At 53.2% G+C, this 11,733-nt stretch overlaps 1 long non-coding RNA gene across 1 annotated transcript; it reads left to right on the top strand.

The window, feature by feature from the left end:
* The first annotated feature begins 218 nt into the window (after window positions 1-218).
* Window positions 219-10,433, top strand: LOC115468612. The gene is made up of 3 exons (XR_003941895.1): window positions 219-374; window positions 5,086-5,088; window positions 10,424-10,433. It is a non-coding gene; the product is annotated as an uncharacterized LOC115468612 (long non-coding RNA).
* Window positions 10,434-11,733: the final 1,300 nt, after the last annotated feature.

The following is an 11,733-nucleotide window of genomic DNA, read 5'->3' on the forward strand; positions in this document are numbered from 1 at the left end:
CTGAGGAGTGTCGATGACGGGCATCGAGTGAAGGCTAAGAAGCACCGTCATTGGTCTCCTTCCAAGCATGGTACTGAGAGCTCCGGGGCACCGAGGGATTCGGCACCAGAGAAGCGTCGACACCGAGAGGATCGCTCACTCTCAACACAGGAGGTGTCGATGCATCGGTTTCCAGGCAGCCCAGTACTGCCTCCTCGATCTCCACAGATTCTGACACTGCAGCCTTGCTCGACGGCGACTCTAGATGAGCGCATCTGAGCCCTGCTTCCAGGTCATCTGGAGGGGTTGCTGTGACAGTCTGCTCCGGTGTCGGGGGTGCTTGCGCCTCCTGCACCATCAGCGACAGCGGCGGCTGGCTCTTTGCCCGTGGAGAGGTCCTCGACGCCGGTGCCACCTGCAGCATCGGCTGCCACCCAGGTCGATTCCCCTTCGACATTGATGGAGGGAGCTTCATCGTCATCTCGGTGGGAATTGACTTCTCGCCATCGCCATCGAGGACATGGTTCCTCGGCGTCGAGACGGGCCCAGTTTTAGATTGCAGTTAGAGAATTCTTGACCGATACCGATGAGGATGCCTCGTGGGATGAAGAGGAAGATCCCAGGTATTTTTCTTCTGAAGAGTCTTGTGGTCTTCCCTCTGATCCAACTCCACCTGAGAGAAAGCTTTCCCCCATAGAGTGTTTCTTTCTCTTCATTTGTCTGGGAAATGTCTGTGGCTATTCCCTTCCCAGTGGTATCTGAGGATGAGCCCAGGGCTGAGATGCTCGAGGTCCTGGACTATCCTTCGCCACCTAAGGAAAAATCTAGAGTTCCTCTGCATAACGTGCTCAAGGAGACACTTATGCAGAACTAGATGAAACCACTATCTAATCCCACCATTCCCAAGAAGGCTGAGTCCCAATATCGGATTCACGGAGAACCTGGATTGATGAAGTCACAGTTACCTCACGATTCCATGGTGGTGGATTCCGCTCTCAAGAGAGCCAAGAGTACTAGAGACTTTGACTCAGCGCCCCCAGGCAGAGAATCTAGGACCTTGGATTCTTTTGGGAGAAAGGAGTATCAGGCTGCTTTGTTCGCGGCCAAAATCCAGTCTTACCAGCTCTACACGAGCATTCACTTGAGGGACTCAATGAAGCAACTGGCTGATTTGGTCGATAAGCTCCCTCCGGAGCAGGCCAAACCTTTTCAGCAGGTGGTCAGGCAGCAGAAGGCATGTCGTAAATTCCTGTCCAGGGGTGCTTATGATACTTTTGATGTTGCATCCAGAATCGCTGCTCAAGGTATAGTGATGCGCAGATTCTCATGGCTGCGTGTCTCTGACCTGGCGAGAAAGTCGAACAAGTGGTCGATCAGATCATGCAGCGGGAAACCACTATGGAAATCTCTCCCGCCGGGCGCCTTCTGCCACTACTTCATTATCTAGGAGGTTTTTCCGGGGAAGGAAGAATGCTCCCTACGCCTACAATAGGCGCAGGTACAATCCTCCTTCTCAACAGCCTGCTCAGGCTCAACCCCAGCGTACTCGTTCTCATCAACAGCGTGCGCCAAAGCAGGCCCCTGCTGCTCCCCAGCAAAACAAGGGACGGGCTTTTGACTGGCTCCAGCTGAGCATAGCCGCAACAAAAGTGTCCATGCTGGATGGCTTGCCAGTCAGAGGGAGGTTAAAGCGAATGCTACATACCTGTAGAAGGTATTCTCCGAGGACAGCAGGCTGATTGTTCTCACAGATGGGTGACGTCCAAGGCACCCTCTCCAATCGGAATCTTCACTAGCAAAGACATTTGCTAGCCCTCGCGCGCCCAAGCGCACCGCGCATGCGCGACCATCTTCCCACCTGAACCGGCTCGTGTTCGTCAGTCCCGTATGTAGCAAGACAAAGACAAGGGAAGACACAACTCCAAAGGGGAGGCGGGCGGGTTTCTGAGAACAATCAGCCTGCTGTCCTCGGAGAATACCTTCTACAGGTATGTAGCATTCGCTTTCTCCGAGGACAAGCAGGCTGCTTGTTCTCACTGATGGGGTATCCCTAACCCCCAGGCTCACTCAAAACAACAAACATGGTCAATTGGGCCTCGCAACGGCGAGGACATAACTGAGATTGACCTAACAACTTATCCAACTAACTGAGAGTGTAGCCTGGAACAGAATAAAAAATGGGCCTAGGGGGGTGGAGTTGGATTCTAAACCCCAAACAGATTCTGAAGCACCGACTGCCCGAACCGACTGTCACGTCGGGTATCCTGCTGCAGGCAGTAATGAGATGTGAATGTGTGGACAGATGACCACGTCGCAGCTTTGCAGATCTCTTCAATAGTGGCTGACTTCAAGTGGGCCACTGACGCAGCCATGGCTCTAACATTGTGAGCCGTGACATGACCCTCAAGAGCCAGCCCAGCCTGGGCGTAAGTGAAGGAAATGCAGTCTGCTAGCCAATTTGATATGGTGCGTTTCCCCACAGCCACTCCCCTCCTGTTGGGATCAAAAGAAACAAACATTTGGGCGGACTGTCTGTTGGGCTGTGTCCGCTCCAGATAGAAGGCCCATGCTCTTTTGCAGTCCAATGTGTGCAGCTGATGTTCAGCAGGGCAGGAATGCGGACGGGGAAAGAATGTTGGCAAGACAACTGACTGGTTCAGATGGAACTGCGACACCACCTTCGGCAAGAACTTAGGGTGAGTGCGGAGGACTACTCTATTATGATGAAATTTGGTGTAAGGAGCATGGGCTACCAGGGCCTGAAGCTCACTGACTCTACGAGCTGAAGTTACTGCCACCAAGAAAATGACCTTCCAGGTCAAGTACTTCAGATGGCATGAATTCAGTGGCTCAAAAGGAGGTTTCATCAGCTGGGTGAGAACGACATTGAGATCCTATGACACTGTTGGAGGTTTGATGGGGAGCTTTGACAAAAGCAAACCTCTCATAAAGCGAACAACTAAAGGCTGTCCCGAGATTGGCTTACCTTCCACACGGTAATGGTATGCACTGATTGCGCTAAGGTGAACCCTTACAGAGTTGGTCTTGAGACCAGACTCAGACAAGTGCAGAAGGTAGTCAAGCAGGGTCTGTGTAGGACAAGAGCGAGGATCTAAGGCCTTGCTGTCACACCAGACGGCAAACCTCCTCCATAAAAAGAAGTAACTCCTCTTAGTGGAATCTTTCCTGTAAGCAAGCAAGACACAGGAGATACCCTCCGACAGACCCAAAGAGGCAAAGTCTACGCTCTCAACATCCAGGCCGTGAGAGCCAGAGACTGGAGGTTGGGATGCAGAAGCGCCCCTTCGTTCTGGGTGATGAGGGTCAGAAAACACTCCAATCTCCATGGTTCTTCGGAGGACAACTCCAGAAGAAGAGGGAACCAGATCTGACGCGGCCAAAAGGAACAATCAGAATCATGGTGCCTCGGTCTTGCTTGAGTTTCAACAAAGTCTTCCCCACCAGAGGTATGGGAGGATAAGCATAAAGCAGCCCTTCCCCCCCAATCCAGGAGGAAGGCATCCGATGCCAATCGGCCGTGGGCCTGAAGTCTGGAACAGAACTGAGGGACCTTGTGGTTGGCTCGAGATGCGAAGAGATCTACCAAGGGGGTGCCCCACACTTGGAAGATCCGGCGCACTACTCTGGAGTTGAGTGACCATTCGTGAGGTTGCATAATCCTGCTCAACCTGTCGGCCAGACTGTTGTTTACGCCTGCCAGATATGTGGCTTGGAGAAACATGCCGTAACGGCGAGCCCACAGCCACATGCTGACGGCTTCCTGACACAGGGGGCGAGATCCGGTGCCCCCCTGCTTGTTGATGTAATACATGGCAACCTGGTTGTCTGTCTGAATTTGGATAATTTGGTGGGACAGCCGATCTCTGAAAGCCTTCAGAGCGTTCCAGACCGCTCGTAACTCCAGGAGATTGATCTGTAGACCTTGTTCCTGGAGGGACCAGCTTCCCTGGGTGTGAAGCCCATCGACATGAGCTCCCCACCCCAGGAGAGATGCATCCGTAGTCAGCACTTTTTGCGGCTGAGGAATTTGGAAAGGGGGTCCCAGAGTCAAATTGGACCAAATCGTCCACCAGTGCAGGGATTCGAGAAAACTCGTGGACAGGTGGATCACGTCCTCTAGATCCCCAGCAGCCTGAAACCACTGGGAAGCTAGGGTCCATTGAGCAGATCGCATGCAAAGAAGAGCCATGGGAGTCACATGAACTGTGGAGGCCATGTGGCCGAGCAATCTCAACATCTGCCGAGCTGTGATCTGCTGGGACGCTCGCACCCGGGAGACGAGGGACAACAGATTGTTGACCCTTGTCTCCGGAAGATAGGCACGAGCCGTCCGAGAATCCAGCAGAGCTCCTATGAATTCGAGTCTCTGTACTGGGAGAAGATGGGACTTTGGATAATTTATCAGAAACCCCAGTAGCTCCAGGAGTCTAATAGTAATCTGCATGGACTGTAGAGCTCCTGCCTTGGATGTGTTCTTCACCATCCAATCGTCGAGATAAGGGAACACGTGCACTCCAAGCCTGCGGAGCGCTGCTGCTACCACAGCCAGGCACTTCGTGAACACCCTGGGCGCGGAGGCGAGCCCAAAGGGTAGCACACAGTACTGGAAGTGATGTGTTCCCAGACGGAATCGGAGATACTGTCTGTGAGCTGGCAGTATCGGAATATGCGTGTAAGCATCCTTTAAGTCCAGAGAGCATAGCCAATCTTTTTCCTGAATCATGGGAAGAAGGGTGCCCAGAGAAAGCATCCTGAACTTTTCCTTGACCAGATATTTGTTCAGGGCCCTTAGGTCTAGGATGGGACGCATCCCCCCTGTTTTCTTTTGCACAAGGAAGTACCTGGAATAGAATCCCAGCCCCTCTTGCCCCGGTGGCACGGGCTCGACCGCATTGGCGCTGAGAAGGGCGGAGAGTTCCTCTGCAAGTACCTGCTTGTGCTGGAAGCTGAAAGACTGAGCTCCCGGTGGGCAATTTGGAGGCATGGAGGCCAAATTGAGGGCGTATCCTTGCCGGACTATTTGAAGAACCCAACGGTCGGAGGCCACCTTTGGTAAAAAACTTTCAACCTCCCCCCGACCGGCAGATCGTCTGGCACGGACACTGTGATATCGGCTATGCTCTGCTGGAGCCAGTCAAAAGCTCGCCCCCTGCTTTTGCTGGGGAGCTGTGGGGCCTTGCTGAGGTGCACGCTGCTGACAAGAGCGAGCGCGCTGGGGCTTAGCCTGGGCCGCAGGCTGTCGAGAGGGAGGATTGTACCTACGCTTACCAGAAGAGTAGGGAACAGCCCTCCTTCCCCCATAAAAACGTCTACCTGATGAGGTAGATGCTGAAGGCTGCCGGCGGGAGAATTTGTCGAAAGCGTTATCCCGCTGCTGGAGCTGTTCTACCACCTGTTCGACCTTTTCCCCAAAAATGTTATCCGCTCGGCAAGAGGAGTCCGCAATCCGCTGCTGGATCCTATTCTCCAGGTCGGAGGCACACAGCCATGAGAGTCTGCGCATCACCACACCTTGAGCAGCGGCCCTGGACGCAACATCGAAGGTATCATATACCCCTCTGGCCAGGAATTTCCTACATGCCTTCAGCTGCCTGACCACCTCCTGAAACGGCTTGGCTTGCTCAGAAGGGAGCTTGTCCACCAAGTCCGCCAGCTGCCGCACATTGTTCCGCATATGGATGCTCGTGTAGAGCTGGTATGATTGAATCTTGGCCACGAGCATGGAAGAATGATAGGCCTTCCTCCCAAAGGAGTCTAAGGTTCTGGGGTCATTGCCTGGGGGCGCCGAAGCATGCTCCCTAGAACTCTTAGAGGCACATTTTCAAAGCACTTTGGGAGGCTAAGTTCCATAGGTTTCTATGGAACTTTGGGAGGCTAAGTGCTTTGAAAATGAGCCCGTTAGCCTTCTTCAGGGCCAGATCCACCACACCAGAGTCGTGAGGCAACTGAGTGCGCATCAGCTCTGGGTCCCCATGGATCCGATACTGGGATTCTATCTTCTTGGGAATGTGGGGATTAGTTAGTGGCTTGGTCCAGTTCGCCAGCAACGTCTTTTTTAGGACATGATGCTTGGGTACTGTGGACGCTTCCTTAGGTGGAGAAGGATAGTCCAAGAGCTCAAACATCTCAGCCCTTGGCTCATCCTCTGTAACCACCAGGAAGGGGATGGCCGTAGACATCTCCCGGACAAAGGCCGAGAAAGACAGACTCTCGGGAGGAGAAAGCTGCCTTTCAGAGGAGGGAGTGGGGTCAGAAGGAAGGCCATCAGACTCCTCGTCAGAGAAATATCTGATGTCCTCCTCCGCCTCCCATGAGGCCTCACCATCGGTATCAGACACAAGTTCACGAACCTGTGTCCGAAGCCGCGCCCGTTCCGACTCTGTGGAAACACAGCCACGGTGGGAGCGTCGAGAGGTGGACTCCCTGGCTGGCAGCGGCGAAGCTCCCTCCCCCGACGTCGTCGGGGAGTCCACCTGGGAGGCAGCCAAAGCCGGTACCGACCGGGGACCTCACCCCGGGCAAAGGGCCAGCCGTCGCCTCACTCGACAGCACCGGTGGCGCAGGCAGCCCCGATACCGGAGGAGAAGGGCGTAACAGCTCTTCCAGGAGGCCTGGAAGAACGGCCCGGAGACCCTCGTGCAGAGCGGCTGTGGAGAAAGACTGAGAAGCCGGTGCAGGCGTCGAGGTCAGAATCTGTTCCGGGCGCGGAGGCGGTACCGGGATGTCCGGGGTAGAGCGCACCAACATCTCCTGGATGGAGGGTGAGCGGTCCTCCCGGTGCCGAAGCCTGCTGGGTGCCGACTCCCTCGGCGACCCAGAATTCCCGGTACCAAGTCGGGAAGGTGACCGGTGACGATGCTTCTTCGACTTCTTCGAGCGAAGCATATCACCGGAGCTCCCCGGTACTGATGAGGAGGATGTTGAATCCAGACGTCGCTTCCTCAGGGCCGGGTCCGAAGATGGTCGATCCCAGGGGGGCTGTACCGCAGGAGCCCTCAGGGCAGGAGGAGACCTACCCGAAGGCTCACCGCCACCAGCAGGGGAATGGACAGCCCTCACCTGCACTCCAGACGAAGCACCACTGTCCGACGACATCAGCACCAGCGGGGGTCCCGGTACCATCGACGCCGACGCACTCTTTTGATATCTCAGTACCGTCGATGCAGGAGGAATACGCCTCGATGCCGATGCACTCCCTGAAGACTTCGGTGCTGCCGACGCCGATGCACTCGACGAATCCCGAGATGCAGTTGCCGTCGAAGCGCCGGAGAACACAATGTTCCACTGGGCTAATCTTGCTACCCAAGTCCTCTTCTGCAAAAGAGCACAAAGACTACAGGCCTGCGGGTGATGCCCAGCCCCCAGACACTGAAGACACGAAGTGTGCCTGTCAGTGAGCGAGATTATCTGGGCGCACTGGGTGCACTTCTTGAAGCCGCTGGAAGGCTTCGATGACATGGGCGGAAAAATCGCACTGGCGAAATCAAAATTCGCGATGATGACAATAGGCACCGAAAAAAAGGGGAGAAAAACCCGTACGGGCGGCCAACAAGGCCGCTCCCGAAAGCAAAAGGACACTTACGCTGGGAAAAAGCTAGAAATACGGGAAAAAAGGGGAACCTTCTTTTTTTTAAAACAAACACAGAAAAAAGTAGAAAACGCGAAAGACGCGCGAGGTCTTCTGAGGGGCACGAAACGGCGGCAAAACACGACCGTCCCGAGCGCGGACAAAAGAAGACTGATGAACATGAGCTGGTTCGGACGGGAAGACGGTCGTGCATGCGTGGTGCGCATGGGCGCGCAAGGGCTAGCAAACGTCTTTGCTAGTGAAGATTCCGATTGGAGGGGGTGCCGTGGACGTCACCCATCAGTGAGAACAAGCAGCCTGCATGTCCTCGGAGAATATTTTTTCACCAAGGGTGGCCTCTCATAACCTCTGACCAGTGGGTTCTTCAAATAGTCTGGTTAGGATAGTCCCTCAATCTGGAATCCAAACCCCCAAATTGTCCACCGGGAGCTCAATCTTTCAGCTCCCAGCACAGGCAGGTACTTGCAGAGGAACTCTCCGCCCTTCTCAAGGCCAATGCAGTCGAGCTCGTTCCACCAGGGCAAGAAGGGCTGGGATTCTATTCCAGGTACTTCCTTGTGCAAAAGAAAACAGGGGGGATGCGTCCCATCCTAGACCTAAGGGCCATGAACAAATTCCTAGTCCGAGAAAAGTTCATGATGGTTTCCCTGGGCACCCTTCTCCCCATGATTCAGGAAAACGATTGGCTATGCTCTCTGGACTTAAAGGATGCTTATACACACATCCCGATACTACCAGCTCACAGGAAGTATCTTCGATTCCGCCTGGGAACACGGCACTATCAGTATTGTGTACTGCCCTGTGGTCTGGCGTCTGCGCCCAGTCTTCACGAAATGCCTGGCAGTAGTTGCAGCATCGCTACGCAGACTGGGAGTGCATGTGTTCCCTTATCTTGACGATTGGCTAGTGAAGAGAACCTTGGAGGCAGGGGCTCTACAGTCCATGCAGATGACTATTCAAATGCTAGAGCTACTATGGTTTGTCATAAATTACCCCAAGTCCCATCGCATCCCTGTTCAAAAACTGGAATTCACAGGAGCTCTGTTGGACTCAAAGACACCTCGTGCTTATCTTCCCAAGACAAGAGCAGACAACCTTCTGTCTCTGGTCTCCATGGTCTGGGCGTCTCAACAGATCACAGCTCAGCAGGTGTTGAGACTTCTGGGGCATATGGCCTCCACAGTCCATGTGACTCCCATAGCACCTCTTCATATGAGATCAGCTCAATGGACCCTAGCTTCCCAGTGGTATCAAGCTGCGGGGGATCTAGAGGATGTAATCCAGCTGTCCGCCTACTTTCGGAATTCCCTTCAGTGGTGGGCAATTCGATCCAATCTGACTTTGGGACGTCCATTTCAAATTCCTCAGCCATAAAAAGTGCTGATGACGGATGCATCCCTCCTGGGGTGGGGAACTCATGTTGACGGGCTTCACACTCAAGGATCTTGGTCCCTCCAGGAAAAGGATCTTCAGATCAACCTCCTGGAGTTGCGAGCGGTCTGGAACGCTCTAAAGGCTTTCAGAGATTGGCTGTCTAATCAAATAATTCTAATTCAGACAGACAATCAGGTTGCAATGTATTATATCAACAAGCAGGGGGCACCGGATCTCGCCCTCTGTGTCAGGAAGCCATCCAGATGTGGCTTTGGGCGCGCTGTCATGGCATGTTTCTCCAAGCCACCTATCTGGCAGGCATAAACAACAGTCTGGCCGACAGGTTGAGCAGGATTATGCAACCTCATGAGTGGTCTCTGAACATGGGTATAGTCCGCAAGATCTTCCGAGCGTGGGGCACTCCCTCGGTGGATCTTTTTGCCACTCAAATCAATCACAAGGTCCCTCAGTTCTGTTCCAGACTTCAGGCCCACGACAGACTAGTGTCAGATGCCTTTCTCCTTCACTGGGGAACAGGTCTTCTATATGCGTATCCTCCCATACCTCTGGTGGGGAAGACTTTGCTGAAACTCAAGCAAGACTGCGGAACCATGATTCTGATTGCACCCTTCTGGCTGTGACAGATATGGTTCCCCCTTCTTCCGGAGTTATCCTCTGAAGAACCGTGGAGATTGGAGTGTTTTCCAACCCTCATAACTCAGAACGAGGGGTCGCTTCTGCATCCCAACCTCCAGTCTCTGGTTCTCACGGCCTGGATGTTGAGAGCATAGAATTCGCCTCCTTGGGTCTCTCTGAGGGTTTCTCCCGAGCCTTGCTTGCTTACAGGAAAGATTCCATGAAGAGTTGTTATTCTTTCAAGTGGAGGAGGTTTGCCGCCTGGTGTGACAGCAAGGCCCTAGATCCTCGCTCTTGTCCTGCACAGACCCTGCTTAAATACCTTCTACACTTGTCAGAGTCTTGTCTTAAGACCAACTCCGTAAGAGTTCATCTTAGTGCAATCAGTGCTTATCATTACCGTGTAGAAGGTAAGCCTATCTCTGAACAGCCTTTAGTTGTTCGCTTCATGAGAGGTTTGCTTTTGTCAAAGCCCCCTGTGAAACCTCCTCCAGTGTCAAGGGATCTCAACTTTATTCTCACCCAGCTGATGAAGCCTCCTTTTGAGCCACGGAATTCCTGCCATCTGAAGTACTTGACCTGGAAGGTAATTTTCTTGGTGGCTGTTACTTCAGCTCTTTGGGTCAGTGAGCTTCAAGCCTTGGTAGTGCATGTTCCTTATTTCAAGTTTCATCACAACAGAGTAGTCCTCCGCATGCACCCTAAGTTTCTGCCGAAGGTGGTGTCGGAGTTCCATCTGAACCAGTCAATTGTCTTGCCAACATTTTTCCCCCCTCCTCATACCCGCCCTGCTGAACGCCAGTTGCACACCTTGGACTGCAAGAGAGCATTGGCTTTTTACGTGGAACGGACAAGCCCCTTCAGACATTCCGCCCAGATGTTTGTTTCTTTTGATCGGGAAACGCACCATCTCTAATTGGCTAGCAGATTGCATTTCCTTCACTTGTGCCTAATCTGGGCTGACTCCACCCCCCTAGACCCATGTCGGAGGTGTAGCGAAGGCGGGACTGGAGCGTATTTATCGGCCGAGGAGAGATGGTCGTCCTCGGCCGATAATGGAAAAAAGAAGGGCATCCCTGGCGAGAATTTGGTCCACTTTATTTGGTCCCCTTTTTTTTAGGTCCAAGTCCCAAAAAGGTGCCCAAACTGCCCAGATGACCACCGGAGGGAATCGGGGATGACCTCCCCTTACTCCCTCAGTGGTCACCAACCCCCTCCCACCCCCCAAAAATTTTTTTGTAAAATATTTTTTGCCAGTCTCTATGCCAGCCTCAAATGTCATACCCAGCTCCCTGACAGCAGTATGCAGGTCTCTGGAGCAGTTTTAGTGGGTGCAGTGCACTTCAGGCAGGTGGACCCAGGCCCATCCCCCCCTACCTGTTACACTTGTGGTGGTAAATGTTAAGGCCTCCAAAAAACCCCCAAACCCACTATACTCACATGTAGGTGCCCCCCTTCACCCCTAAGGGCTATGGTAATGGTGTACAATTGTGGGGAGTAGGTTTTGGGGGGGATTTGGGGGGCTCAGCACCCAAGGTAAAGGAGCTATGCATCTGGGAGCAATTTTTGAAGTCCACTGCAGTGCCCCCTGGGTGCCTGGTTGGTGTCCTGGCATGTGAGGGGGACCAGTGCACTACAAATGCTGGCCCCTCCCACGATCAAATGCACTGGATTTGGCCGGGTTTGAGATCGCCGGCCTCGGTTTCCATTATGGGTGAAAACCGAGGCCGGCCATCTTAAACCTGGCCATCTCTGACATTTGGGCGGCCTCAACCGTATTATCGAAACGAAAGATGGCCGGCCATCTTCGTTTCGAAAATACGGTCTGCCCCACCCCTTCAAGATGGGCGCCCTTAGAGATGGGCGTCCCCAATCGAAAATGCCCCATTTTGCCTCAAAATATTATTTACTGAAGATCCTAAGGTAGTAAAAGGCTTGTGTGTCAGTGCCATCTAGTGGGAGATTCACAAATGGCACTAGTTGCAAGAACTCATCAGATACTTCCTGGAAATATTCTTGCAGCAGCTGACCAGATATAAAGGAAAAGTCTATTCTAGAAAATGTACTGTGAAATCTAGAGAAAGGGATATAATCCCTTGCCTTTTGATGCATAAATCTCTAAAGATCTACAGGTG

Source organism: Microcaecilia unicolor, chromosome 1, assembly GCF_901765095.1.
Source record: "Microcaecilia unicolor chromosome 1, aMicUni1.1, whole genome shotgun sequence".
NCBI lineage: Eukaryota > Metazoa > Chordata > Amphibia > Gymnophiona > Siphonopidae > Microcaecilia > Microcaecilia unicolor.